This window comes from Echinops telfairi, unplaced genomic scaffold (assembly GCF_000313985.2).
Source record: "Echinops telfairi isolate 266 unplaced genomic scaffold, ASM31398v2 ScPeMD7_3533;HRSCAF=4204_0, whole genome shotgun sequence".
Lineage (NCBI taxonomy): Eukaryota > Metazoa > Chordata > Mammalia > Afrosoricida > Tenrecidae > Echinops > Echinops telfairi.
In genome coordinates this window covers 39,611-45,471 of record NW_022107431.1, presented here as the reverse complement: position 1 = coordinate 45,471, position 5,861 = coordinate 39,611, and positions in this window count along the sequence as shown.

Sequence of the window (5,861 nt, the reverse complement as noted above, 5' to 3'; positions counted from 1 at the left end):
TGTTATATATCTAATTATCTTTATAAATAAATATATTAAATTATCAGCAATTTGGTTTTATCTCTCTAGAGAACCCTGTCTAACACACTGAGCAATTACTTTAATCTGCCCTTAGTTCTTCATATTGCGTTCAAGTGTGAGGCAGACTGGCTAGAGCTGAGGTAGCACCAGGGGTTCTGTCTGTTCTAAGAGTCATCCTTCTGCTTTCTCCAGCTACAGCGATAGTCTCCTCTCCACTTTCCTCCCGGGTTTATCCCGGGCATCTTAGGTTGATTGCATTCTTCTCATACTTACTTTCTTTGTCTGGCCCTGGAGAGCTTTTGAGTGTATGAGCCCTACTCGTGCCGAGTGTTCATTCTGTGTGTGCTAGGATTTTATCCCTGTCAAATTATTACCAATCTTCGTTAGCCAGAGGCTCCCATGATTTTATTGGTGTGTTTTTTCTAGGGAGAGGAACTGTAGAAGAATTAGGACTTCAAATATAGTTAGAAGCTACAAATGTGTTGTTACTAGGTGCTTTTCAGTCAATTCCAAGGACGCCTGATGGTGTAGTGGTTATACATTGGGCTGCCAACAGCATGGTCAGCAATTCAGAACCACCAGCCATTGGAAGGGAGAAAGACAAGGCTTTCTACTCCCAAACACAGGTCAACTCTGTCCTATGGGGTCACTGTGAGTCAGAGTCAGCTCAATAGCAGTGAGTGTTTTTAGTCAATTTCAACTCATCCCAACCACCCCATGTCACAAAGTCAGACTGTGTGTCTGTAAGGTTTTTAGGTTGTGATCTTTTGGGGTGAAGATTGCCTGGTCTTTCTGCAGCAGAGTGGCTGGCTGGATTTGAATGGTCAACCTTTCCTTATCCCTGAGCATGAAACTGTTGTACATGAGCCAGACAAGAACAACTGAGACGTGAGATTGGAAGAAATAAGAAAAGATTTATTAACAAAACCTGCGCAGGGACCAGCCAGGCCTGGATAAGTGAAGCCATCAGCCGGTCCCTTTTGCTCACAGACTTAGGCTTTTATAGGGTTTTATCGAACAGTTGAGCTGTGCAGCTGTGCAAGCAAGCTGGTACAGAAGCAGACTTTGCGGTTAGGCGGTTTAGCACAATTTCCTGGCACAGGATAGTCTGTTGCCAGTTCTAAGAACGAGGGGGCTATTTGGTTTTGCTGAGAATGCTACAAGGCCTGTGGTTGCACCTTATGTCTGGTGCAGAATGGTTGCTTAATATAAAATGGCTTTACTTAGGCTAACTATTACATTTCCCCCTGTTTTTGTTACACCTGTGAATCTTCCAGGTGTGTGCCTTCATACGACTGTGGCAGCGGCTCACTTTGGGTTAGTCACATGTATGATTTGCTCAGCACTAACAACTTAACAGATTGTATTCGGTCCTGCACAAACTGGATAGCTTGTTGATGATGAGCGGCCCGCAGGTCAGTCCTAGTAAAAGTAAGAGTAGCGGGCCAGCTAGGTTGGACACTAAGGTAGTGAGCCAGGGTGACCAGTTGAACATTTGTTGAAACCATCCTTCTTGACCTTTTTTCCTTTCTTCCTGTTCATTAAGTCTTTCTCTGACTAGGGTTAGACTATCTTTAATTATTCCTGAATGATTGGCATAAAAGCAACAAGTTTCTCCTAGGGCCATACATAAACCTCCTTGCTTGAGGAGTAAGAGGTCAAGTACTACTTCAGCTGAAGAGTAGAGAGATTTTTCTAAATAGCTGACAGAGTTTTCAAAGTCTTGTAAATCATTGTCAATTTGATGGCTAGGTGTTTTATAGTTTTCATTTCCTTGTATTAGGGCAGCTGTGCTCACTGAGGCGGACCCAGCAATGCCCAACCCCGCGAGCAGGGGAACGAGGATGGGTGCTCTTTTAACCCTGGAGTACGTATTGAAATGCTGCCATCCAGCTTCCCCCGAGTACAAGTACACTTGGGGTAAAACATGTACTAATATACACACAACTCAGACTGTTTAGAGGCACTCAAGGTTAGGGAGAACAAACAGGGAGTGATTCCAGTGGTGCAAGCGAACCACATACCTGGCGGAGTGACCAGTAAGTAGGGTTTGCTTGGGTATAGACCACGGTGACAGTGGCACAATGCTTGCTATATTGGTGGGTTTCTTTGCTAGTTTGGTAGCAGTGTCCCTCTCCCTCTAAAGCTTCTAGGGTAAGGGTAGACTTTTCCCCGGCTTCTTTCCACCTGCACATACTGTTGTGGAAATACTCGGTTAATATAACATTAATTACCAGGGAGGTGTTGTTGCGTCCAATACCCACAAAGTATGGTGGCGCTGGGTTGAGACACAGCCAACAATCTTTTGTAAAATTTGAGTTAGTTGCATTCATAAAAGAAAAAAATGTTTTTAAGGTTTTAATTTCTGGTACTATAGTTTGTTTTTCCTCGCCCTTTTTAGTTACAGACTTATATACTGGAGCCATAGTCTTGGTAACAAGCGGGAGACGTATAGCTTGAGATTTTTTAGGGTCCTGGGGAAGAGGGAGAAGTTTAGCCTGGGACTTTACAGGGCCCTGAGGAGGGTTTAGAATTTTGTTGGGTCCCATGGCCTGTGCAGGTAGTGTGGGGGCCGGTCTCATTTGAATGGTAATTACAACACTGGGGTCTTTTCCTTTAACATGTAACCTAACCCCCCAAGTTTTTCCAGTTAGCCATTCACTGGATATGTGGTTTTTAACCTGCCACTTTATGGGATTACACTTTCCTACTATGCATTGAGAGGGTTTGCTTTTTCTCCACAAGTGGGAGTAAGGGTCTCTGTGTTTTAGTTTCCAATAACCTGCAACCATAGTTTCGCAGTCCCACTGGGCGCAATAAAATTCAGTTTTACTTTGACAACGTGGAGGACCACTGGCAGGGAAGGCATAAATATTTATACTTTGTAGTCTTTTTTCTTTGCACATACTTCCACAAAGGTATCCCATTTCCTGGCCTCGGGTGACCCGGGGCCACAATTGGCAGGCGTCAACCTCAAAGGTGGGAGCAATTATGATGGGGGTACTGGTATCTATAATTGCTCCCGTGCTGAAATCGGTCAGGGTCCATACATAGAGAGTTGGCTTGTGGGGGCTTGCTTTGACCCCACTGACAAACAGCAAGGTTAGTTCAATTAAGACAGCTCGTGTAGCTTGATTTTTAGTGAGTCCTCTGATTTTTGCACAATCCATTTTTCCGGACGGTGTTCTTTTGAGGTCTTTTTTATTTGGGTGTAGTGGATCCATGGCAACTTCCCAGCAACCTTTACTGCCTTACGAGTAATGAGAATTACCTGGTAAGATCCAGTCCACCTTGGCTGCAAGGCAGGAGCCTTGTGTCGTTTGACCCAGACCCAGTCACCTGTAGATAGGTTATAGAAGGGTCCAGGCTTTTTAGCCAGGTCTGGCCAATCTGAACAGATTGGGTTCGGGTCCTCCTGGTGGATGATAATGGCTTTCCACTAAGTCGTTGTTGGTGTTGCGGATTTCTTGGACTGCCTGTATAGATTTTAAAAGTTCAGTGTTAGTAAGACAGGTTAACTGGTTGTATTAGTCTAGGTACTTTGGAGAAACAAATCCACAGCAACTCACGTATAAGAGAGAGTTTTATGCAAAGAAAATGTGCATCACGAAAACATCCCAACCCAATGCTGCCCAAGCCCACAAGTCCAACATTAACCCATACCCAACACCAGTCCACAAAGTCCTTCACCTCACAAAACAGAGGCAATAATGCCGATTGCAGGAGGAAAGCTGAGTCAGTGAACGAACAAGCATCTCAGCACTAGCAGGGGTCTCCACACGGCTGCTCCAGCACCCAGGTCTGCATCGGGATAGGTCCATGTGTCTTCTCCTTGGGGATGTCTTGTAGGAAGTCCATCTTGCAAGCTGAAGCAGGGAACTGCTAAGGCAGCTGCACCCGATACAACTATCACAAAACAAGAGACCCGAGAACTAGAAAGGTGAGGCTTCACCACCCATTTATCCCTCCGCCTTTCAACCAGCACCACATGTGATTATCGGCCAGGCTGGCACAATTAACTAACTCACTGGTCTATGCCTATGGTTGGTAAAAGAGGTGGCGGCCGGCCATATAGAATTTCAAATGGTGTTATGTTTTTGAGATAAGGAGTATACTGTACACACAACAGGGCACAAGGCTGACCCAGTTTTTGCCAGTTTCTGTGCATAATTTAGTTAAAGCTTCCTTTAAGGTTCTATTCATTCTTTCTACCTGTCCTGAGCTTTGAGGCCAGTAGGCACAGCAAAGTTTCCAATTAATGCATAATGCTTTGCTAGTAGTTTTAGGAATTTGGGCTACAAAGGCCGGGCCATTATCAGAGCCAATTTGTATTTGTAAGGGAATGCCAACCCTGGGGAGGATCTCAGTCAATAACAGTTTGTATACCACGGTGGCTGTCTCTGCCTTGGTCGGGAACGCTTCTGCCCATCCTGAAAAGTTGTCAACAAAGACTAACAGATATTTATAGCCACATAATCCTGGTTTTACCTCAGTGTAGTCCACTTCCCAGTATTGGCCCAGGGAGTGACCTCGCTCTTGATGCTGAGGTGGTGGGTGAACCTGGTGGGGGGCATTTACTTGGGCGCAAGTGATGCACTCTTCAGCAGCTGCTTGAGCCCACTTTGGGAGGTTAGGAATTTTGTACTTTCCAGACAGATATTGGTACAGCGTAGTTCCCCCAAAATGAGTGGTTTTAAGAAGATGGTCCACCAATGATCGCCTAAGTGCTTCTGGTACTAGATCAGCCATCCATCTGGGTCTTTGATGGGCTGCCTTTTCCACCAGCCATTGGGCTAACTTAAGTTCAGATTCAGAATAGACAGGGTGGACAGGTAGTTTAGATTGGAGTAGAGTAGGCGGCTTCTTACCTTTGATGAGGGCTACTGTTACCTCCAGGTTTTGAGCCCCATGGCTGCTTCCTTGGCCGCTTTGTCAGCCAGGTTGTTTCCTTTAATTACCTTTGAGTCTCCTTTTTGGTGGGCTTTGCAGTGGATCATGGCGAGATGTTTTAGTTCCCACAAGGCCCGGAGGAGGTCTAGGATCTCGGTTTTGTTTTTAATTTCTTTTCTTTCAGAGGTTAAAAGCCCCCTCTCCCGGTAAAGAGCTCCATGGATATGGGACGTGGAAAATGAATACCGGCTGTCTGTCCATATATTGACAGCTTTTCCTCTTCCCAGCTTTAGTGCCTGTGTTAGTGCAATGAGCTCCGCCTTTCGGGCTGAGGTACCTGGAGGCAAGGGAGCTGACCACAGCACCTGGGCTTCTGAAGTGACACTGCTCCTGCCCATCGGATGCCGTCCTTTACGAAGCTACTACCATCAGAAAAAAGCTCCAAGTCTGGAGAAGTCAGAGCCCCATCAGTTAAGTTTGGTTGGGTATTGGAAATGGTTTCCAGGGTTTCCATGCAGTTATGGATTGGCTCCTCGGCTGCCTTGTCGGGCAACAGGGTTTCAGGATTGAGAGTGGTTGTTTCGGAAAACTAGATACTGGGTAGGTCTGGCCAGCCGGTGGCTACCGAGTCCAGCTTTTTTGATATGTAGGCCATGGGTATTCTCCATGGTCCCAGGTGCTGCGTAAGGACACCCTTGGCGACCCCCTTACCTTCTGCTACAAACAGTTCGAATGGTTTTTGCAGATCTGGAAGAGCTAGGGCTGGGGCCGACAGAAGGGCCCTTTTTAATTTTTCTTTTTATACATTTTATTAGGGGCTCATACAACTGTTATCACAATCCATACACACATCAGTTGTGTAAAGCGCATTTGTACATCATTCTCAAAACATTTTCTCTCCACTTAAACCCCCGACATTAGGTCCTCATTTTTCCCCTCCCTCCCCGCTC